Raw genomic sequence first — 23387 nt, 5'->3', positions numbered from 1 at the left:
AACCCTTACGGCAAAGAAATGTAACTGGGGCTTGATATTTTACAGTTTAACCATGGGAACTGTATTGTTAATACTTTAATTAAAAATGTCTATTAATGTCAAATGTTACATCTATTGTGTGGTTCATTTATAAATAAAGATTTCTATATCAGCAGGCTTGTGAAGCAGATGTGTCTGTGACGTCTCCAGATTATTTCTGTCATTTCCTGGAGAATGTTTGTTTCAGGTTTGTAGGTGAAGCAAAAGGACAAAGAAATGCATGATATAAAAAAGAAGTTCAATAGATTCAGCAAGATTAAGAAGAAGAAAATGTCCTGATGTTTGATAGTTTCACATCTTCTGCAGTTTGTGTTTGCAGCTGATGAAAGATAAAAATCCAGGAGATTAGATTTCCAGCAGCTCTGAATTTTCTTAATTTTCTTTAGAGTCGAACCCAGTAGAAAACATAAGCGAGAACACGACAGAAATGCTGCCGGATACGAAAGAGACAGGCAAACCACCTCAGGATGAAGAGGAGCTGAACAGGTAGAGATGAGAGCGTCCAGCTTGGAAGATGAGGAGGTCACAGAGCTTTGGTGATGAGGGCGGTAATCTGGTTTCCATGTAGGCGAGTCCGACCGGACAATATCCTGCTGCCCTTCTTCTTCTGTGAAGTCAGCGGCTTCGTCACCTGAACCATCAAACCCATTTGAATCAGCTGCTGGTTTGGGCAGAACATAGCTTTGCTTTAGTCTGTTTTAACTATGACAACATCCGGCAGGAACGAAAATAACAGCACCTGAATGAAACAAGCATAAGGTTCATAAACTAATCTGACCACGTTCAGCAGACTCACTGGCAACCCTGAACCAGTTAAAGCTGAATTTTGTAATTTAAAAGCTCTGGAAAAAATGTACAGATTTGTATTTTATATCTGGTACTATTTTATATTTATTAAAATATATTTATCTAAATCATTGGTATCTTTCTGTATTTGACACATTTAGAAGTTTTACTCATCAGGGGATGAAAAGCTTAAATACAGAACAGGGAGGACTGCTCATGACTTTGGTGAACTTCTATCTTTGTCCTCTGGCCACTTTCTTTGATTTCCCAGCTTCCATTTATCCACTGTCTCTAAATGAATCTGCAAATGCCTTCTCACTCTGGCTCCACCAGTAGTGAGTCACTGGTTATTCCAACACTTCCTCAGCCAGAGAGAGAAACCGGCTCCACCCACAGTGTGAGTCAGGTGTGTTGTGACTAAATGCAGCCGCTGTCGGAAGCCGATATGTTTGTCCGGGGTGGTTCAAATCAGCTGGAAAGCAGGAAACCTGATGTGTTGAACTCGAGGTGAAGCTCCTCTTTATTCCCCACCATGTTCACTCACTTCTCTCTCATCCACCCTGTTCGTTGTCTTCGTGACTTCAGCTTCGGTTATTAGGAGTTCACCAAGGTTTCAGGTCTGTTCTTCAGGAGCAATTTGCCGGAGGAGCAGAGAACCCGGTGGGTCGATGACAACTGTTGTTTTTTCTTAACGACGGGTTTATCTCCACCATGTGTTCACTGTGTGTTTCTACCTTAATACTTTCAACAGGCGGAGAAAGAGGGAAACTGTTAGAATGACCGTGACCTGGTCCTGGAGAAACCACCCCAAATAAACTGCAGAAAAACTGTTTCTGAAATCTACAGGGGCTGAGAGGAGAGGGCACTGCTGTACAGAGTCACTTTCAGTTTCCATAAGTGTTCACTGTGGGTCTACAGCCTGGGCCTCTTCTTCTGTAACCAATATTACTTTCATCTCTTCTTCCATTGATCACAGCATCCAGTTTCTCTGGGAATGACAGAAAGATGTCTGGAACCAGGAGTCCACCCGTTGTGTTGATCCTATAACATGTGGACTCTCTGCAGCAGGTGCGGCGAAATTTACAGTCTTGCTCAAATCACAGGTTCTGTTTGAACATTCAGGCATGCAGCACCCAGGCATGTTGGTTTCCATCAGGCAGAAGAAGCAGGAAACAGGAGAAGGTAATTGTGAAAGGTTTATGTTTCAACTGCAGAGAGAAACACATGTTCTCACTGCTGAGCTGGAGAGAGTGAAACAGTTTGCACCAGATGTTAGGTTCTTTATTCTTCATTGAAACTTCATACGTCAACAGAACTGAACTGAGTTGTGGTTTTTTAAGGTGAGCCATGTGTGTGTGTTTGTATTTATATGTGTGTGTGTGTGTGTGTATGTGTGTGTGTGTGTTTGAATAATGTCAGCTCCTGTGATTTGTGTGAGTAATAATGCATGGGCGAGAAGGAAATAGAAAAGCCAGCCCGATCAGACATGTGAGACGGTTTTGTTCAAGGCGTGGTTCGGGTCTCCCAAGGAACCTGATTTCTCCCTTTGATTCACAACAGAATATACAGAGAAAATTAACTTTCAACACGGTTTCAGCATTTATCTTTAATTAATGTCATGAAAACATAAACAGTTGCATTGCTGCCTTTGCACATATCAAATAAAAAATACCAGTGTTTCTGTGAACATGAGCTGTATATACAAAAGAGGTTGCTGCACTTAAGGATCTTTGTGTCCATGCGTCCTGGGACAGATCCTCACATGTGTAATCTGAGGTTTCTCGTTGTTTGTGTATTTTACTCTTGAGGGTTATTGAGAGCAGAGGAGATGTCTCTCACCTTGTTAAGTTCAATGAGACACATTTAGATTTGTGAATATGGGCTCTACCAAATCAATATTGTTAAACTTTTTAGAGCTATCGTCTTTATTTTCTGTCTGTGATCAACCTCTCTTCTATAACTAAACTGTACCGACGAAACATTATATAAACATTCAATGAGAATTTTAACAGCATTATTCTACAGTGTTTGTCACCGGTTATAATTTAGATAAAGTGAAGGAATCTCTGCAAAACACTGAAATCTACTTACAATCATATTTCCATTGTTTATATACTGCTTATAAGCATTTCATAAGTGTGTTAACATTATAATAACAACATATACCAGAACAAAATAAAATCAAGATGTCGCTGAGTTTTAAATGTTTATTCAAACCCACAAATCCAATTAAAATACTAGTTTAATTATTCTGTTATTCTGTTGAAAATATAATTGTAATTAAACTAATACATGAAGTGTAAAGACTATGTGCAGTGTGAGGAATATATGTTGCTTTGAGTGAATATTACATTAGAGGGTTGGTATTCAGACCTCTGGTTTGATACCTGCTCCTTTAATAGTCGCCTCTTTTTAAGATTCATGATCAGATCATTTCCATTCGCTGCAGTTTCCTCTCAATAGTTTTATTTTTAAAAGTCAATCTCGGCCTCTACGAGTCCTGAAGTGAAGTTAAATAGAGTTAAATTGAATCGGCACCAGCTCTTGACAGCTGGTGATCATACATTTCAGCCGCCCTGGCAAAATCACTTTGAGGAAGTGCCTTGTTCTCTGTATTGGTGTGCCGGCACTGGTGTAGTGTCTGTGTGTGTGGAAACCAGTAGAAACCGTGTCACCGTAGAGTGGCCAGTGTGAGTCATCAGCAACAACCACGCGTTATTCACCCAGTCTTTTTCCGGCTGTTTCTCCTTGTCTGATGTTCTACATGAGCCGGGTTTGAGTTCTCTTTTTACTGAGACTTCACAGTAAAATAAGAACTGAACAATGTGGACTTGAACCAGGAGACATGTTGTTTGCTCTACCACATCCAAGTCAAAGCTCAATCAAAACAACCACCACTTCCGCTGGTGACCCTTCACAATAAAGGTCCCATACAGATACACTGGTTACTGATGACGGGAAACACAAGTTCGTAAGCCAGAAGAACCTTCACAATAAGGCAACTAAATAAATTAAAACACACATTGTTCATGTGATGATCAACTGGTTCTCACAGCTGAGCTGCGTTTATATGAGAGAGTTTATACACAGAGTGTGTGTGTGTGTACAGCATATATGTGTGTGTGTGTGTGTGTGTGTGTGTGTGTGTGTGTGTGTGTGTTTTATTTACCACACACACTCCAAGTTCTAAAATTAATCTTTCTTTACGTCTAAATTTCCAGATCTAAGTTAACTACTCATCACAAAAAGAATGTTCAGATTTTGCTGAATCTCAGAAGTCAATTTCTAAATGAACATTTCTGTGATCAACACTGGCATCACACAGCTTGGTGTGAATCTGAGCCTCTTTAGTCCATATTAGTGGCAGACAATGAAATGTCACGTTACACATTCGAATGCCTCGTGTGGCAGGAGGTTGTTCATGGCAAGCAGCTCAGATCAACCCCTGCATGATAACTTGTCAACAGCCAACAGACAGACAGTTTTCCATCAGGATATTTACATTACGATCGTCTGACAAATGTCTAAGTACACTTTAAAAGAAGCTTCTATTCACCACACAAGTTGATCCTGAACTGGTTGTTTTTTGCAAGTGTCTCACAGATGATGGAGGTCTCACAGGTTTAAGCGGAAACTGCATCTTACCCTGCAATTCCAGCCTGGTACAGACCCAGTCACATTTACTGGATGAAGGTGGAACCAGGGGCTGCTCTGTCCACTCCTACACTACAGAGACAGGAGACCAGATTGAACTCAGAGCGAGCGCTTTGAGGCAGGTTGTCCCGCTATTCAGAGCAGATCTCAGAGAAGCGCCTCAGTCAGGCTAGCCGGAGCTGCAGCTTCAGGACAGGGCAGATACAAGTGCTTCTCCAACACCATCACTGGAGGCAACAGAAGTCATTCATCAACCTGAGCAGATGGTAAAGGAAACTCAGTGAAAACAGATCACAAATACTAGAAATGATATTTGTCTCCCAATTGCTGTTACACTTATTTAACATGTGTGTACTGTTAGGTTGAGTTAGAAGCTGATACTTAAGCATGAAAATACAATTTGCTTGCCGGCATATTACCTCTTTGGCTGTGGTGAGTCACTAAAGTGCAATAGTCCTGGAGGACAGGTGGAGCCAGGGGATCCTCGTTGGGCACCGGTCTTCATCAGCCTGAATTAGAGACACAGCTCATGTCAACCTTCCATATTGGCTCATATGTGACATGTTAAATAATAAGCACAAGCCAAGTCAAATTAATCAAAGATGATCAGCCAGGTTCTAAGAAGAATCTATTGTCTTGGCGCTCCGGTGCGTCACGTGGACATTAGGCAGGTGGAGCTTAGCTTCACCTGCCGCTCGAGATCTACCCAAGCCGCAGCCACAGTGCACAGGCCTCCGTCCCAACGTGACCTTCAGATCAAACCTCAGTGAAGGGAGGCAGACAGCAGCTCTATGAATCAGCAACACTGACACTGTCAGACAGGAGACACTGTTCTGATCTGTGAGCCTCAGCACTGTGTATTGGCAGGAAGGCCTTGATGTGAAGCCATCAACCAAGTACGTTTAATCTCTATGGAACAGACACTTTGCCCACTACCTTACCGGCTGCCGACCCATGTCTGCTCCACTGAATGTCACATTTATATCAATGCTGATTCTCAATCTTTGCTTCGTTTGTCTGCTACGAACAGATTTCCACTAAACTAGTTGTAGAGGATGGAGGCAAGCTGGAGGCCACAGGTCCCTCAGTGAGCTCAGACCTCACAAAGGCCCAACAGTCTCATGAAACCTTCAAAAATTTTTCAGGCCCAAGATCTGCACCAAAGTTCTACACTCATAATGTCAGTCCTCTAAATACATCAGATTGTTTCTTCATCTTCATCAGTTGTCGCGGGAAATCATTGAGAAATGTTCAAGCAATACCCTCTCTCACGGCTGACGCGTGAAAAAGCAACAAAATCCTAGATCCACACAAACAATGTGATGAGTTCTTCTCTGACCTGACCCATAACACACCTTTACACAATTTCATGGAAATCTGTCCAGCGGTGGCGTCAGCAATGTTGCTTAAAGCCCCAACACCAAACAAATGGAACAGACAGATCCATTAGTTTTCTTTAACAGTGGACACTACATGAGGACATTTTACTACCACAAGAGGTTGATGTGTGTGAAATGTGGTGCAGCAGATGACTCATTTGGTCCTTGGAGATATCAGCTCCACTGGTGACAACTAGTTCAGTTCTATCACTCCAAGACCACACCCTCCTCCCATGAATCATTCTGATGATAGGGAAATGTTCAAGAAAGTCTCATCAGAGCTAAAAACATTCTGACAACGTGATATTATTTGATCCTTTTCTTCTCAGCTCCCGTCCATGTGTTACTGTTTGAAACAACAACAACAATCAGCAACACCTTTTTCAACCAACACCAAACCCCGACACACACCTGGTGTGGAAATTCAACCCACAGTCAGATCATTGTAGTTCAGGAGCTTGAGGGGGTCGGCAGCCCCCCCAAGGTCTCAGAGCAGTGACATGGAGGTGGAGGATGTCAGCGATCAGGCGGCCTGCGCTGCCTCTTATCTTCAGATCACCAGAGGAGCGTTCACCTGTAGCGAACTCAGTAGTGAAGAGAGACCGCATTTCATCAACACCATTGTGATAGAGGAAGGTAAAGTCCACTTAGAGGCGAGAACTGTTGATAGAAATCCCTCAGAGAGCGACTATCAGACAGCAGCAGGCTAGTGCAGTGAGCCTTGTTGTGCCAAATCATCAAACGTGATACCATAAAATGTGTGGCCTTTGGCATTCAATAAATTTGGTTATCAAAATAAAATATTAAATATTAATATTTTATTATTAATATTAAATAATAACTTTAATTGATTAAAGTTACCTCGGGGGCACCACCCTTCAAAGGAAGTGAAAAGATAGCCAATTTATTGATTAAGTCTCATAAAGGTTCTAACTACAACTACTCTGATTAACAATTAAATTAATAACTATAACCAAAATTACCATATAGATAGTTAGCTAAGTTGAAAGATAGTGTAGAGGTTGGCGAAATTCACTTATGCAACATTAATGAAAAAACATTTGTGAAAGAAAAACATTTATTATGAATATAATAAAGTCTAAAAACACAAATTACTAACGGTCTAATTGCTAAACAAAGATAGGTATGTGTGTATACATGTGTGTGTGTCTGTGTGAGTCAGCGTGCTTTCAAGATGGTGGCTGGCCAAAGAGATAACACACTTCCCCACCTATTGGAATGTTTACGACCTGTAGAGATAATGAGGTGAAGAGTTATGCGTGTGTCTGTGTGTGTGTGTGTCTGTGTGTGTGTGTGTGCTGTGTGCCCAATTAGAGGAAGTTACTAGATAAGATGCAACGAAAGACTGTGCAGAGCATAACAGTCTTTCGTTGCATCTTATCTAGTAACATAACAGACTAACATTACTTTCTCAATAACTTGTACCCAAAATATCACAACACCACAAATCAAACTTATAAACCTCACGCAGAATCGAATAAACAGTCTTGCTTAGCCTAGTATAATTATTAAGCCCAGATGTGTTACCAGTCCGGGAAAAAGGAAGTTGCTGTGCGTCGCAGTTTTAGTGTCGTCTTGCTGGTTTCGTTGGGCTGGGTAGCTCAGTTGCTGGCTGAAGTTTGCAAGCAGGACATCGAGTCGCTGCTAGGACGTTGGTAGAGCTTGGAGGGCGAGGAGGTTTCCTTGGTGAGATGAGCTGGAAGCTGCACCTTTGTGCTCCTCTCGAAGAGTTGGATGGGAAGAGAAGATGTGAGCTGGAGAAGAGGCTCGACCGCCTTCTCTCCGTTGAGGGAGTTTTGAAAGAGAGAGATCGAGAGCAAGAAGCTGGAGAACCTGGCTTATATTGGCCAGAGTGACCAATGGGAGTTAAAACCTGTGTCCCTGGGGGGGTTTCCACCCCTCTGTGTGAAGTTGATGCCCTCTGGGACATTGAGTTCCTTGCTCTGGTTTTTAATGGCCCCTGGGAGACGGAGTCCTGGAGGGACATGCTGCTTCAGGCTTTGATGGCACATGTAGGCCGAAGTGTGGTTTCACAAAGAACATACAGGAACGAGGAGGCCACACACACACACACTACACTTTACACTGAAGACACATCACTGCACTTTGTTGATGCTACAGTTCTACTCTCTGAATTACAGGTTTTTCAGGTTCAGTTGCAGGAATTGTGGTCGGAGTACTCGTTGTGTGTGTAGCATTAGGAGCTGGAGCAGGATTCTTCTACTTTAGAAGACTAAAGGTAAATATTAATATTTACAATAATTCTGCTGTTCATTTATTATGTGATGTTTCTTCTAATGATTATTTCTTTTGAACTCAGAGAAAAAAGAACAAACACAAAACGGACCATCCAGAGACGATAAAGTAAGTTTACTGTATATTCTTTACTGAGAGTTACAATATTCTGCTCTAAAGAATAACCCTGTTGTCATGGAGATGCTGTAAACTACTTTATTCTTGTCACGTTGCTCTAACAGCTTCATCTCAGCTGCATCAGCAGACACATCCTAAAGCATCAGTTTCTGAGAGTTCGTTCAAAAACCATATCGATATTAGAGTGAAAGAAAATCTGATACCGATATATCGGCCAATAAATTTATGAAAAAGATTTGACAATGATTCCTAAGGTGTCGTTATCAAACCCTTACGGCAAAGAAATGTAACTGAGACTTGATATTTTACAGTTTAACCATGAACTGTATTATTAATAACACAAATACAAAGAACTTTAATTAAAATGGCTGCAACTGGCTGAATAATCGAGTGGTTGATTGAAATTTGCATCCAAACTAGTTGAGGCCTCCTGAGGTCACCTGTCTCACTCCTACAGACAAAGAGTTCAGTCCTTATCACACACAATGGAAGTGAGTGACTGACAGCTGGAGAACTAATGTTCAATATGTACTTATATACAAGGTAATATTCATATTTATGACCATATTCAAGTCAAAGCCTTTGTAAAAAACATTGTGCTGCAGTAGCAGAACTCTGCAGAACATTGTTGAACTGAGAAGATAAAGATTGAACAGATGCTGTAAATATGAATTAATATTAATGTGAATATTGTGCATTGAACAGATAAAGTTGCATAACTGCATTTCTTTGTGTATATTTGTGCTCGTGCATTCAGCCTTTAATAGAAATTACAAGATACATGAATATGAGTATGACCCTCCTAAGTGGGTTTTTGGAAGAGGTGTGTGTGTGTGTGTGTGTGTGTGTGTGTGTGTGTGTGTGTTGTGTGTGTGTGTGTGTGTGTGTGTGTGTGTTCCCACCCTGCGTTTGTACGCCACCACCAACCAGTGCAGTGTCCGTCCCTCCAGGTTCCTGACATGTTGCATTCACAATAATATGAGGTCACTGTAACCTTTGACCTTTGACCACTGAAATCTAATCAGTTTATCTTTGAGTCCAACTGGTCAAAATGTGAAGAAATCCCCTAAAGACAGACTTGAGACTTCAAGAGGCCATGAACATGTTGTGTGACCTTGACCTTTGACCTCTGACCACCTGAATCTAATGAGTTCCTCTGTCAGTCTGAATGAACGCTTGAACCAAATCTGAAAGGATTCTCTTGAGGAGTTTTTAACATGTTCATGAGGCAAAGAGGGGATTTACCAGGGTGAGGGTCACATGATAGAGATACATTATCTAACGATATAGCTGCGCTAGACGACATTGCCCTTGCTTCCAATGAAACAGTCAGGAACTTGGGAGTGATCTTCGATCCTGATTTATCCTTTAATTCTCACTTAAAACAAATTTCTAGGACAACCTTTTTCCACTTGCGTAATATCTCCAAAATCAGACATGTCCTTTCTCAAAAAGATGCAGAAAAACTAATCCACGCCTTTGTTACATCCAGACTGGATTATTGTAATTCCTTATTATCAGGCTCCAGCAGTAAGTCGTTAAAGACTCTGCAGCTTGTCCAAAATGCCGCAGCACGTGTCCTGACAAGAACCAAGAAAAGAGACCACATGTCTCCAGTATTAGCTTCGCTACACTGACTTCCGGTTAAATCTAGAATAGAATTTAAAATTCTCCTCCTCACCTTCAAGGCCCTTAACAATATGGCACCATTATATCTTAAAGAGCTGTTAGTCCTTACCAACCCACTAGAGCACTGCGCTCCCAGAATTCAGGCTTACTTGTCGTCCCTAAAGTCTCTAAAAGTAGAGTAGGAGCCAGAGCTTTCAGCTATCAAGCTCCTCTCCTGTGGAATCATCTCCCACTTTCAGTTCGGGAGGCAGACACCATCTGTACGTTTAAGAGTAGGCTTAAAACCTTCCTTTTGATAAAGCATATAGTTAGAGCTGGTCCAGGCTTGTCCTAGACCTGCTCTTAGTTAAGCTGCTATAGGTTTAGAAGGTCGGGGACACATGACACACGGAGCTTCTCTTTCCAGCTTCTCCTTCCTCTTCTCAATCTTTATCACATCAAAGTAATTCATATCCCATCAATACATGTTACTGACTTGACTTCTTCCCGGAGTCCCTTTGCCTTATTGTCCGCAGACCCAGGGCCGCGGCTGTGGCCACATCATGGATTAGGATCTGTGGATCACGTATCAGAGGTCGTAATGGTGGATCCAGTATGGCGGATTCTGCATCGTGCTGGCTGATCGTGATAACAAAGGCAGATCCTTTATCGTGTTGGCATCAGATACTGGTAGTGGACCACGACCGAGGTGGCAGCTGATGGTGGATCCTAATGGCGGCAGTGGACAATAACTGTGGACTATAGTGGCATCCGATCTTGATGGTGGATCATGATCTTGCTGGCTGCTGACCATGGACTATGATTGCAGCAGGACTGCTCGATACATAGTATTTCTCCTCAGACACTTGACCATTAATGACATTAATCCACCAATTCACTGACCTTCAGTTATACTTCAAAATGTTTACCCTAATCAATGCTGCTAAAACCTTTATCTTGATGTTCTCCTTTACACTTGACATCCATTGCACTTCTGTCCGTCCTGGGAGACGGATCCTCACATGTGTCTCTCTGAGGTTTCTACGTTCTTTTTTCCCTGTTAAAAGGGTTTTTAAGTAGTTTTTCCTTACTCTTGTTGAGGGTTAAGGGCAGAGGATGTCACACCATGTTAAAGCCCTATGAGACAAATTGTGATTTGTGAATATGGGCTATACAAATAAAATTTGATTTGATTGATTGATGATCACGTTTTGTATGAATGTTGTGTTTTCTGATTTTATTCTCACAGATATTTTCTTTAATTACAGACTCTGTGGTTGTGGACTCTCAGGGACTCACTGGGAAGACGTGGTCTCAGATCTGAAGTCAGACCCCTCACTTCTGAGAGAACTGGATCTGAGTGACAACTACCTGCTGGATTCAGGAGTGAAGCTGCTGTGTTCTGGACTGGAGAGTCCAAACTGTCGACTGGAGACTCTGAGGTCCTTAAATCCTTGTTCACTTTTCAGACTTTCTTTCTTATTGGGTCATTATTTATTTAAATTGTCTCAGTTCTGCTCTGCTCACTGTCCCTCAGTCATCTGTCCCTCACCCAGCCTGTCAGTCATGTCCACCTCATCAACTCCATTCACCTGCACTCACCTGCTCCTGATCACTAAGAAAGTGTCAGTAAATAACATGTGGACTGAGGCCGAGCACTCGTCCTCCTCAGGTTTTCAAAATAAGACACATTCTTATTGGAACACGTTGGACAGTTGATAAGTATAGAAACAAACAGGAAGTGACTGTCAGGAGCCATCCCTACTTTAAACAGTGTTTAATTACACAAACCTGCTCAGTGACCAACACACAGAGAAGAAGCTGATGAATGAAACAATGGTCCAACATGTCTGATCTGATATTTATCTTCAGGTCACAGACTGGACTGAGGTCAGCAGCATGTTGAGAGTCTGTGTTGACATGATGACGATCCACAACAACAGGAGGACACATTCTAATATTCATATTTCTTTATTCAGGTTGCTTCGCTGCAGACTGTCAGAGATCAGCTGTTCTTCTCTGGCTTCAGCTCTGAGGTCAAACCCCTCTCATCTGAGAGAACTGGATCTGAGTGGAAACAACCTGCAGGACTCAGGAGTGAAGGAGCTGTGTGGTTTTCTACAGAGTCCAACCTGTCAACTGGAGACTCTGAGGTCAGACATCATGTTTTAATGTTAAAGGTTCAGTGTGTAGAATGTAGTGACATCTAGTGGTGAAGTTTCATGTTGCAGCTAAATCTAAAGTATTTAAATGTAAAGCATTTATATGTAAAGTATTTATATATAAAGTGTATAATTATGAAGTATTCAAATATAAATTATTTAAATATTAATAATTTAAATATAAAGTATTTAAATATAAAGTATTTAAAGATAAAATATTTAAATATAAAGTATGTAAATATATAGTATTTATTTATAAAGTATGTAAATATACAGTATTTAAATATAAATGTCTCATTCTAAAGTAAAGAAAACAACAACTGGTACAATTCAGATGAAACTAGTGAAAACATCTCTAGGATTCTTTTCTCTTCAGTCTGCAACAATGGACTTCACCTGAATCTTCCACACTGGAGCTTGAAGGTCAAAGTGTGCAGAACATGTCTAACAGTGAACACGATACTGAAAGCGAGAGATGTTTGTAGAATGAGCTGAGGACCAGGTCCGCTCAATGTGATCACTGAGTTTTACTGACAGAGAAACAATCCAATGCTAATGTCAGCAGCATGTAATGCTTCTGTGGAAGCTAACCAGGATTTGCCTGTGTGGTCCTGTGGACTGACCACATGACAGCGTGCTGGGCAAGCAGTGTTCTGGGACTGCCCAGGTCCTAGAGTCCAAGTGGATTATATTTGATTCCTTTTTATTTTTTAGACCAAGTTCTTCAGCCCTGTTTCTTCCACTTTGGGTTCATTTCCAACATGAAACCCTTCCTCTGGTTTCAGGGACTTCACACGGGGTCGTCCATGCCTTTATCTTTCACCACTAGGACCCTGTCCCGCCCTGCACACACGCAGTTCCCAGGCTCCCTGCACCACTTTCAACTGGTCCAACTGCTGCTCAGATCATCGCCACTTCAAGAAAACATGATCATAGAACTGCTCGCCTCTTCACACATCAACTGTGGAACATGTTCTGACAAGTGGGTCGGACATTTTCTGGAGCTGAAGCAGCAGCAGGAGATTGTCCGGGTCCCACTGCTCACAGCAACAGGAACATGTGGTCTGTGACGAGGTGGGCGGAGCCAAAACACATATCTCCATGATTACCATGGTTACGCGAAGTTATGTTAAGTTACAGGTTAACTGTGAAGGAGTTAGTATGTTTCCAGTGTCGCATATGCGAACGAGTCCACTTGTTCACGCAGGTACGACTCCTGAACATGTCCAGCAAGATATTTAGAGACATCTAGTGGTGAAGTTACATATTACAAAACAACTGAACCCCGAGGGACACGAGGACTTTCAAGCTGTTTTCAATCATGAACCTGTAAAATAGTGTCTGGACATTTTCTGGAGTTTGACTCACATATGAAGAACGGGTGGAGCAGCAGGAGGCCGGACATGACGATAAACTCTGCTGTGAAAGATCAGTGTTGTTGTTTACAGCTCATCCACACCGGGGCGCCGGCCCTCATCACCAAAAGATCTGAATCTCCTCGTGTTTCAAGTTGACGCTCTTCTGCCTTCTACGTACGGCTCCTCTTTCTTCATCCTTGAGATATTTTGTGTTCTTCCAGTTTCACGTCCACACGTGTTAGGAAACCTCGCCAACACGCCCACTCGCTTCTCTCTGTGAATCCTCTGGACATTCACCTGCTCTATTCTCACATGGACTCACTCAGAAACTTTATTAGGAGGCTGCAGGAAAAGTTCCAGAAATGTTCAGGAACAACTTGACTCAGACCTCAGGTCTGAAAACAGAGACAGTGATGTTTAGTCAAAGTCCTTATTTTCACACATGAACTCAGTTTAATTTACAGTTAAGTTTGACTTTATCCAGGTTGTGGAGCTGCAGACTGACAGAGATCATTGGGTTCTTCTCTGGCTTCAGCTCTGAGGTCAAAACCCCTCTCATCTGAGAGAACTGGATCTGAGTCTAAACAACCTGCAGGACTCAGGAGTGAAGGAGCTGTGGTGGTTTTCTACAGAGTCCAACCTGTCGACTGGAGACTCTGAGGTCAGTTCACTGACTGGACGCTTGTAGATCTCATATCTATAAAACAGCATTTATACACAATAATTTATCTTATTTAATTCTAATTTAACATAATTCCTCTTCATACATAACTTGAATCCATTCATTAATTAATCTGTGACATTTTAAATATTCAGCTACTTCTTATTAAAACACTGAGTTTAGTTCTGATTTCCTAAACTGATCTGCAGGACAGGAGACCGGGTCCAAATAATCTATTTGTACTGAATCAGGACTGCTTAGTCCAACATGTCTGATTTCATATTTATCTTCCATGTTATGAGTCTGTATGACATGAATATGTGTCTGTTATTTTCACACACATGAACTCAAGCTAATTTATGTTTAGTTTTTATTCTTTATTCAGGTTGTGGAGCTGCAGTCTGTCAGAGATCAGCTGTTCTTCTGTGGCTTCAGCTCTGAGGTCAAAACCCCTCTCATCTGAGAGAATGGATCTGGACTAAAACAACCTGCAGGACTCAGAGGAAGGAGCTGCTTGATCTGAAGCAGCAGAGTCCAACCTGTCGACTGAGACTCTGAGGTCAGTAGATGGTTGGTCAGTCCACTGCTTTCATCAGTATGTTACTAAACACAGTCAGTATCACAGATCCAGGGTCTGTGCTACCAAGCAGGATTTGTGGTTATCAGGTTAACTTCAGGTTTAGTTTTTCATCCTACGAAGCTCGCTCCACTTCTTAACGAGGTAACTACCATGGTAACTTCTGATGAACCATCTGCTCCAGGTTGTTGGAGATCAACCCGTATTGAAGCTCCGCCCACTGACCACAGGACTCTCCACTGTTGTGTGGTGCACACTCTCCTTAAAGGGACGGATAAGGGAAGTTTAAATCAACGCCTGGTTGTTCAGTTGATTCTAACTCACCCAGAACATCTCAATTCTCCAGACTCATCCTGTCACCAAAACACCAGATGCACTCAGTCAGCTTCCTGAAGATAGGTCCATGTGTTTCTATTGAGGAGTGATGCTGAGGTGGTTCACCACAGTGTGTCCTCAGAGACAGTGAGACCGTGTGTGTCCTCAGAGACAGATTGTGTCCTCAGAGACAGTGTGTGTGTCCTCAGAGACAGTGTGTGTCCTCAGAGACAGTGTGTGTCCTCAGAGACAGTGAGACAGTGTGTGTCCTCAGAGTCAGTGTGTGTCCTCAGAGACAGTGAGACAGTGTTTGTCCAGGGTCAGTGGTGACAGTGTGTGTCCTCAGAGTCAGTGAGACAGTGTGTGTTCCTAGAGACAGTGTGTGTCCTCAGAGACAGTGAGACAGTGTGTGTCCTCAGAGACAGTGTGTGTCCTCAGAGACAGTGAGACAGTGTGTGTCCTCAGACAGTGAGACAGTGTGCGTGTCCTCAGAGACAGTGAGACAGTGTGTGTCCTCAGAGTCAGTGTGGTGTCCTCAGAGACAGTGAGACAGTGTGTGTTTCCACTGCCTTGTTAGTAAACAACAGATTCAGATCTCGTGGGCCTCGAAGTTTATCCGTTCACACGCATATGTCGTGGGTCACGTAATATATTTTTACCAAATGCCACCAGGGGCGCTTGTAACTTACTACTGACACGATCCCAGATGTTTCACCAGCTGTTCTTCCTGCATTTAGCAGCTGTGACTGAGTTTCTTTATTCTGGACCGCGTTTGTTCTCCTCTGATTTTTATAGAACAGTTTGATCCTGGTTGTGAAATATGAGGCTCTGCTGTCAGTCAAACTGTCCATGTCTGCATTGGTCATATTGGCAGACCCCGCCTCTTTCATGTGCACGCTCAGATCTCGGCGAGGAAAACCTGAGTTAACTTAACGAGTTGATAACCAGCCGCCATGTGACCACTTAGCCTGACTGTGTCTGTCAGGTTCAGTTGAGCTGGGATCTCAGAAAGATCTCCTGGACATGTGGAAGTGTCTTCGTAGTTCAGGCCTCAGTGTTTCTCAGTGAAGCTGGGTGAGAGGAGCAATGAGGACAGACGTCAGGATTGGACAGAGACACAGAGAGACAACAGTCGGCCAATCAGACGAGCCACAAGCGCTGGGATCATTTGATTGAGTTGACATGAAGACGACAGTTGCTGTTGCTTTCATGTGAACAGGAAATGAAGCTGGGACCACAGCTGACAGCCTCACACGAGGAACAGAGACGCCGGTCGCCTTCATCTGATCTGGAGACAGGTTGTTCTCTCACTTCATCAGTGAAGAACTGATCAGGTGGATCTTTGCCTGTGCCTCTGAGATCAGTGGGACTGAAGCCCCTCCTCATCACCATGGTAACCAGGAGCTCTTTATACAGAGCAGAACCTCGAGGTCCATCTGTTCATCTGGTCCCAGTTTGTCAGAAGCAGATGTTCATCAACACACAGTGAAACATGTCTTCACCTGTAACAGCAGTAAATCCACCTCTCAGGTGTCCACTCTGCACTTTGACATGCAGAGGAAACACACTAGCTCTTATAGCGTGTTCATTCCAACACGGAACATGAAGCAGAGAGGAAGCTGCTCCACTCTCTGAACAGGACTGAAGTCCCTGCTGCTCTTTTCTACTGGATGTGCTGCATCACTGACTCACAGCTGATGAAGTGAGTCTCTGTAACACTGATGTCTTCTTCTCTCAACAGATGGGAGGGGTCTTTGTTGAGCTGAGTGTGAAGAGGACAGTGTGTGTGGACGGAGGCTGAGCTGTGTCCTGAGGATCCAGAGGCTGAAGCAGCAGCAGCTTGTGTGTAGAGCGGCCTGGACTGGGCTCCTGTTGCTGGGAGGCAGAGTGGAGACAGAGCTCCAGAGGAATCAGAGGAGGTTGTTGTAATATGTAACCTCACCACTAGATGGCCCTCTCTACCGATTGTGTTTGTTCACATGAACAATGTGTTTATTGAAATGACAACACAAGCAGAATATATAACCTCTCTATAAAGAGTCACATATATGTGTTTAAGTTTTTATTCTGTCCCACCTTGTCCTCAGTCTGTCTCCATGTGTGAACCACATTCTGTTTGTCATGAGCTGAAAGTTCCTGGATTCATGTCACAAATTGATTTAGTTCAACACAAAGTTAAACACAATCAAATCACTTTGAGTTTCCAAAATCAGAGTTTCTGTCTTTGACACAAAAGATCAAAACACTGGACTTAAAAAATGGGACGTTTTCATTTCTGCATCAGGTGCAGAGTGTGTGGTGGCTTTTCTACTTTTGACCCACAGTAAGCTGTAGTATAACAGCAGCACATCCCAGTCAAAGCCTTTATATTCAGTCTATGAGTCAAACATGGATCACTTCCTGTGACAAACAAGATGTAACGAGAAGAAAAAAACATCTCAGAGAGAAAAGTCCTGTTTCTACTTTGTCTCTGCTTTAATGCTCAATAAACATCCTTCCACCGACTTCACTGAATCATGACTCTGCTTTTTCTTTTCCTGGTAAACAAACAGGTGGGAAACATCTCGTCCTGGTGCAGGTAGAAGAACAAAATCACCAGTTTGACATCATGGAAACAACCTGAAGAAAAGTGAATGAGACATTTACAGTATGAAGAAGAGTCATGAAGAGCAGAGCATCTTAAGTCTCTGAGGAAACTGTTTCACAAATATTTTACCATATTTAATAGAAAACTGACCTCAGGACGTGCTTTATACAACGTAGATGAAGATTCTGTTGCAATGCTCGACACTACCTCAGAACAACCACAAGGGAGACTGTAGCAGGCCTCAAACAGCAGCATGCTGGGAAATAATTGATGATGGGAGGTTCAGCAGAGACAAGGACAGAAAGTGTCTGAGAGATGATGTCCTGAAGACAGTGGACATTTTGGGCCTGTTGTGTTTGTGTTATTTTGTGGAGACACAATGACTGCACTGCTGTCAAAGTTATGATACAACAGTAACTGTCACTCACTCATGCAAAACATGTGGATGTGATTATCCAGCGCGAAACTAAGACAAGCACTCCGACACCTTCTGGCCCAAAACCAACGCTCTGACTTCTGAACCTGTGAGAGACGCAGGGGGAGGAGCCACTGAGGAGGTGGTTTTCTGAACAGACGCCGGGGTGGGGGTCGACCAGACACTCCAGAGACGGGAGGAATCTCAGAGGACGAGTTTGTCGCTCACGCCCGATTAGTGATGTCAAAGCAGGTGGACGGGTGGTAAGAAGAAGTAAGGGAGCACTGTCACGAGAAAGTGTGTGTGTGTGTGTGTGTGTGTGTGTGTGTGTGTGTGTGTGTGTGTGTGTGTGTGTGCAGCACCCATCCGAGGTCTGACTCTGGAGCTGTCGAGGCTGAGCGGCTACGAGGAGATGAAGTGCAGCGTCCGTAATGTCTTCCCGCCTCCTCGTGTAACCTGGGCGACTGAACCGCCCACTTTCGAGGACCTCCGCCCGGTCACCCGCATGCTGGCCAACACACAGGGACTGTACACGGTGGACAGTCGCCTCCGGCTGCTGAACGGACATCCTGACCTCATCTACATCTGTAAAGTCATCACACCCTACGGGGGTCCGGCCTGGACCACCTCACTCAGAGAAAGAGGTGGGAAGAATTTAGGATTCTAGTTTTGAGTTGAAATCCAAGGTGGACCTCTGCTGGTTGAAACCACTTACTGCAGGGTTTATCACCCATACTGCAGCCAGCCACCAGGGGGCGACATACAGATGGCTTCCTTTGGGAGAGCCGTCATGTCGGCTATCTTCATTTAACGTTGAAACATTCTCCTGGTAGAAATAAGAGGGACTCCAAGGGAGGATCTGACCATCCCCTGGCTACTCCCTTCTACCTGAACCACCCCTCCCTGGAGTGGAGCTTCTCCGGCGGCGAGGACCCCTCCCACATCCTCACCTACGACAGTCGGTCAGGGCACAGCGTCGCCACGGCGCCGTGGAGCAGCCACGTGGAGCTGGACGGCTTCAGGGTCCCGTTCGGGGACGGCTCTCTGCGACTCATGGACCCCAAGCACTCGGAGCACACGGGCAGCTACACCTGCAGGTTCTCCGTGCCGTACAACACGCACGAGGAGCGTGCCGACGTCATCATCGACGGTCCTGACGGTGAGGTCCCTCAGGAGAGTTGATACTTCCTCTCTACGGCCCAACTCTCCCTCAGATTCAACCAGTCGGCACCACAGTCCTAATTACAGAGGAGATGTAGAAACACATCTAATCTCACAATGTTAATAAAGAGATGAAAACATCCAGCAGAAGTTTACAAAACAAACAAAACTCATTTGCATATTTAAACTCACAATTTAGAAAAACTAAATATCGTCTGAATAATTATTGTTTGGTTTTAAATCAATTATCTCTGCTGTCGTTTCTCTTTTGAGGACAATGTCTGAGTTGATCCTCACGAAATTCATTTAAACGCACAGAGAAAAACAAAACAAGTTTCAAACGATCGTCAGCATTAATATAAAATGCTTTTTTTTGTAAATAGCATAAAAAAATATGCAGAATCAGCAGTTTGGTCGTCTAAGTATATAAATTCAACTTTGTCACGACGAGCTGCTGTAGCTCATGAAATAACAAAAAGTGAGAAGATGCAGAAATCACTAAATTCGACCTCTATTGACTGTATCTTTTAAACAGCGTGTCTTTCCCTGTGTGCAGCTGAGCGGAACACATCAGACGAGCCGTCTTACTGGTGGATTCCTTGGGCTCAGATATGATCACCGTGGCTCTGGCAGCCATAAGAACGTTCCTGAAGCTCAGAGGTAAAGACGGACTCCAGGGGATGTGGACAGACAGACACAGGAAGAAAACAGCTTGACTGCACTGACGTCATCGTTCAAGCTAAATACAAACATCTGTGTGTCGGAGCCAAATCTGTGTTCACGCTCAGATTCATACAAAGTGGTTCCACCAGCGCTTATACATATACACAGAATATATATATATATATATATACACAGAACACAAAGAAATACACAGAACACAACAAATACACAGGACACAGCAAAATAGTTTGAATAATTTGGGTTTTGGCAGAAGACTTAAGATGGTCAGGGAACAACCCGGCACCTTTTGGTGAGGAGGAAGTTTTGTCACTTTCACATTGTGAGATAGAAAGTTTGATTTTCACTCATCTTGATGAACGATGAGACATATTTAGGGAACTGATGGTTATGAGTGTGAGATCCAAATAAAAGTCTGGATCTAGGATTTACATGTGGTTTCATAAGGAGCCTGTTGGGCCTTGGTGGAGGTTTGGGGGAGTTTCCGGGTCACACGTCTAAAAGCTGTGGGGAAAATGTGTGTTTCTGCATCAAGAATTAAAAACTGAGTCTAGACTCTTTGTCTCATATTCATATTGTTTGGTGCAGGCTGCTTTAAATCACCAGTCTTCCATTAATTGTTCATATTCAAATATATTCAATATTCAGCTGCAGTTTTCTTTGCTACACACAAACAAACTCGTATCTTTTTTCATTTCCAATGTTGATATTAATTGTGGGGAAAAATGTGGAGGAACAAGTATCCACAGATTATCCAAACCTCTGCCACGACACACCCACACCCGTCCATCCAGCTACAACGAATTAGATCCGGGTCACGTCGGTTTTCCGGTTCACGGGCAGATGCATTGTAGGAAATGTAGTCGACCTGCAGCCGAGGCAGAAGCAGACGTAGACGATGAGATAAAAGCAAATCAGAAGAATTGACGCAGAGGGGGGTTCTGGGGTTTGGATGTGTTTCTGTGACTTGAGTCGTGTGTTGAATGTGCAGGTGCTTTCAAATGTCGTTCTTCATCCTCACACGTCTCTTTGCTGTGTTTGCAGGCGGCTCGGGGAGGAAGCACAGGAACGACCCCGAAGAGGTCACAGAGCTGCAGTCAGTCAAAGGTCGGTCGTCAGAAACACATACACAATGTGCACAATCCAACACTAGATGGAGGCAGAGACCGGAACAAAGTCTCTGAAGTCAACGCTCATCGATGGATTGCCGTCGATGAATCTTCTGATTGCGTGTTTTCTCCGACCGACAGGAGACAGTCATTGTGAACGAGAGCACGCTTCCACGTCAGGCAGCACTTAAATGTGACAGTCGAGCTTCCAGACCCGAGAAAACCTGCAAACTCAACTAACTACATACTAACAAACACACAAGCACTGCAACACACTGAAGAGGAACTCGATTATCATTTTATTTCCACGTTTTCAAACGACTTTTTGAAAAGGGGATTCTTCTAATTTTCAGTTACTTAAGTTGAATCCAAACGCCTTCATGAAGGGTTTGTGGCCCCGACATGAACTGCTGTAGCAGGAGGTTTTTATTTATGAAGAAACCTAAAGGCTGGAATCCAGCTAATGAAGTTTTCATCCAGGGGCCTGGGAAACGATTAATGAGCAAAGGACCTGTAGCTGCATGTTGCCTAAGTGAAATGAGGAGTCGCTCTAGGGCCTGTTCAGAGGGCGGGGAGTATTTAACCTTTTGTTGGTGATGTCGAGATAATTAGAGCCGCCCTCTCTTTCACCAGGCCACTAACATGCAGCGTACCAGGGCCCGTCTGCACGCAGTCACAGAATAGACTGAATGCTAAAAGAAGCATAGTTCCTCTTGTTGGACCAGTCTGGCCAGGGACGGTTTCAGGACCAAAGCCTAACTTTCATCCAGCCAGCTGAGCTCTTAATTATTCTTTAACGGCCAATCACAGATGACTTTAAGTAGAGGTTGGATTCAATCAACTATCACATTCATATTCATACAGAAAGATAAGCCAAGGCCAGAGATGTACTCGTTTTCATACGCAGGAAGTTATGCTCCACATCCTCCAGATGTAACCACACATGAGCGGTAGGGGCGGCGTGTTTCATAGGGGCGGCGTCGCTTATAGAGACAATGGCGCTCATGACGCATCAGGTTGTCTATGCGAACATGTGGCCTTGTATTGTGGGAGGAAACTGGTGTTTCCCCCCGCAGCCGACAGGATCAAATAATAGACTGTGAATAAAAAGCGTCTCCACTTCCTCCCACTGTCCAGAAATGAAGCCACATTATCTCAGGTACCAGGTCGTTTGGAACAGTCTGTGCTGCAGCCGCCGTATCGAGGTCCTGCTCGCTTCAGGCACTCGACCAATCAGAGTCAGTCTCAGCAGTTAATCATTACGTCTCATGAAATAACCAAATGACCCATACTACAGCCGGCCACCAGGGGGCAATGGAGACATGAAGTCCAACTTGACACCAAACCTTCACCCAGGTTTACTTCAACCCAGTGAGCTGGTCCATGGATCAGTTAGATTCCTGATCCCAGCTTCGTTCAGAGCGTCAGCAGCTGGAGACACAGATTCTTCCTCAGCATGTGGTGAAATCTTTCCCTTGAGGAGCAGTGAAGGACTTTTCCACTTCAAAAGGGCTGAAACATTAAAGACTGACCTCCTGTTTTCTGCTGCTGTCGCCTTCACTGTCCAGTAAAAACTCCCAGAGGCCAAACTCCCTCTGGATCCTGGAGCCGAGAAGATGAATGTGACTGTAAATTACTGATATTGAACAAAGGAGACTGAGAGAAACCTCCGAACCCTGACGTGAAATCTACAGCAGACTCAGTCGACCTTTCTCTCTGCGCTTCATGAACTGAACCTCTGTCGTATTTAATGTGACGTTATTAAAACAGACTAATCACTGAAGTCTGAGTGTGTTGTTCTTTCTACACATATTAACTACACGAGGTTAAAGTCCCTCAGAGGTTAGATTTTATTGTAAATTCATGTTGCACATTAATCTGCTGAAAGAGTTTTTTAAACCACAACCAACTATCTGCAACCAAACCCTCGTGCAGAGTGCAGAACAGCCTGAAGCCTCCGGGGGTGAAAATGACATTTTCAGAAAAGTTGTGTTTAGATATTTACACATTCATAGATTCTGACAAACACAAAAAAACACACATTTTCAGACAGTTTCTGTTTCTTATCATCTCTGACGTCTGATGAGTAAATTAACATCGGCTCAGAAATCACAGGGGAGAGAAAACGTTAGTTGGAACAGAACTTCACTGAGAAACATCACATTTTAAAGTTTTCCTCATTCTCATAGTAAACCGGTGACAGCTGCCTGAACGTCCATCAGCTCGATGCAAACTGGAACAGCTGACAGTTAATTCTGCTCTGGGTCTTAATGGTTCCAGCTTGTTAAGAGTATGAGGAACTAGACTGAACAGAGTCCACAGTGTAAAACTCACCCAATCCAGAGTTACTCCTCAAAGCATCATGGGAACTGTAGGAGCAAAGGTAAGAAAACAATGAGAAGGCAAGAAATCAATAGAATTTGAACTCTTTTCCTATGTGGTCCCCGTGGTTTGCCAAAATAACAGTTGGAGGAATCTGTTTATTTGAGAATGTTGAGTTC

At 43.5% G+C, this 23387-nt stretch overlaps 2 long non-coding RNA genes across 2 annotated transcripts in view; both read left to right on the top strand.

Moving 5' to 3' along the window:
* The window catches only part of LOC124851154, a 19677-nt gene extending 2058 nt beyond the window's left edge, over nt 1–17619 (top strand). Inside the window, exon 3 of the long non-coding RNA XR_007032238.1 lies at nt 17512–17619. This is a non-coding gene — a long non-coding RNA (uncharacterized LOC124851154). The remainder of the gene's footprint in view (nt 1–17511) is intronic.
* On the top strand, nt 7939–16824 carry LOC124851152. Its single transcript, XR_007032236.1, has 3 exons — nt 7939–8243; nt 11129–11302; nt 16675–16824. It is a non-coding gene; the product is annotated as an uncharacterized LOC124851152 (long non-coding RNA).
* Nucleotides 17620–23387: the final 5768 nt, after the last annotated feature.

The sequence above is a fragment of the Hippoglossus stenolepis genome, chromosome 19 (assembly GCF_022539355.2).
Source record: "Hippoglossus stenolepis isolate QCI-W04-F060 chromosome 19, HSTE1.2, whole genome shotgun sequence".
Lineage (NCBI taxonomy): Eukaryota > Metazoa > Chordata > Actinopteri > Pleuronectiformes > Pleuronectidae > Hippoglossus > Hippoglossus stenolepis.
This window is presented reverse-complemented; position numbering and strand designations above follow the sequence as displayed.